This window comes from Brassica oleracea, chromosome C3 (genome assembly GCF_000695525.1).
Source record: "Brassica oleracea var. oleracea cultivar TO1000 chromosome C3, BOL, whole genome shotgun sequence".
Classification (NCBI taxonomy): domain Eukaryota; kingdom Viridiplantae; phylum Streptophyta; class Magnoliopsida; order Brassicales; family Brassicaceae; genus Brassica; species Brassica oleracea.
Window position 1 is genome coordinate 46921944 of NC_027750.1, and position 1836 is coordinate 46923779.

Here is a 1836-nt window from a genome sequence, read left to right on the forward strand (position 1 = left end):
TACAGCATTTCTTGTCGCAATCATGCGTATAGAAATCATGTACCAATGTCAAACTGAAACTCGACGATAAGCCAAAGTCTTGAAGCCCTTTCCGGCTTTAATTAAAGCCATTTTCGTATAAAAATTTCTACAAGAAATCTTCAAGCATAAAAGCATTTCTTCAGCTTCCGTTGAACCAAGTGAGTCACAGAAAAGCATCGAGAACATTTGTGATGAAGAAAACTCGAGAATAAATGTAGCATCGAGCACATTAAGGGAACACTTTCTTCCTGATCCTTGGCTAGATCTACTTATGGTTGACCAATTCATTCCAGAAACGAATGTGTCATGATAATCCTCTCAAAAAACCAATGAAAAACGTTCTGCGACTAGATCGTAGTGAAATAAACTTCGGTAACACTCCATGAGTAACTCCAAGCAACTTTCACCTAAGATCGAAATCACAGCAGAAACGTTTCTCGTAAAACCCGCAGAAACAACGCTACTTTGACATACACCGATTTACAATCTTGGTAAAACTGGTCCCCATTACATACACGAAAAATCCTTCGTACCATGAGACCAAGTCTTACGAAGAAAATATAGCTGGTTTTACGAAGAAGTATATTTTGTATAGCAAACACAAAGCTGTAAAATATGAGTTTGGATGACCAATCTAAAGAGAGATCTCTTCGTATTACGATTTAATAGATCTTGTATTTTAGCCATGCGGCTCACTGGCTTCTGTGTTTCGTTCCCCTCGGTCACATCCGAGCAGGCAATGGTCCCGTAACTGACTCCGCACTAGTTATGTATCAAACCTCTTAGGCTACGTCTTCCTCAGACAAAAACGAATCAATTTTCATAAGACTATAGGTAACATTAAACGAAACATTCATCGTATAACTGAAACCTAAAGCATCGTTTTCTATGACTATCAGCCATCTTAACACAGATAACTCTGGCAAACTTGGCCTATCAATCTCGACAAGCGCTCTTTGGCCCTCGGTCAATTATGCCTTCCAGTAAAGGTACAAACCAGAATTTGCCATCCCCTTTAAGGACTATCGTAAACTAACATGACCTTAAATGTTAAAGTACCATGGTCTAATCCTCGACCTACAACATCCTTGGCTATCTGAGTGAACACATCCTTCACGCCAAGCCAAACTATTTGAGAAACCATCGCTCCATCACTTAACGGCTAAACGACAATCTACGATTTGTCTAAAAACGTCGTGAGACTATTAAGAGAATAATTATCATATAACCCACGGTCGGAAATCATATGATAAATTCTTCGTAACGAAACTCAGTCCTAACAACCAAACGGTTAACGAAAAACCAAAACTTGTCGACAATCGACTAAGTTCGATACATTCCACAATTCACTTTAAGCCCGCTATGTTTTACCCATAATACGCGACATGTAAGGAAAAATTTGTAACAAAGCTTCTAGAGCTATATGAAACATCCTAAAAAATGCACGAAATAGATCTCGGAAAGCCAACACTTCACAAAGCACTATAGAGGAAAACACTTCTTCCCATGGACAAATTTACGTGACCCCTCAGTCCTAATTCCTCGATCGCAAATCAAATTCTTAGCATCCAAACATGAACAACAATTTTGGCTGCGAACATCTGTAGACAGACCAGAATGTTTCTCAAACGCAAGGCTAAGACTAAATCCTTGCAATATCGCGAAACATCTTCAAGCCCGCGAACATTTCAAGCACGAAACGCGGCATACGAAAGAAAAAAAATCAATCTTCAGCAATGCGAGACGTCGCAGACGCCTGAAGAACCATTTTTCGACAAAATTACCTTCCTCGATAAAGGCACCTTCTTGGAAGAC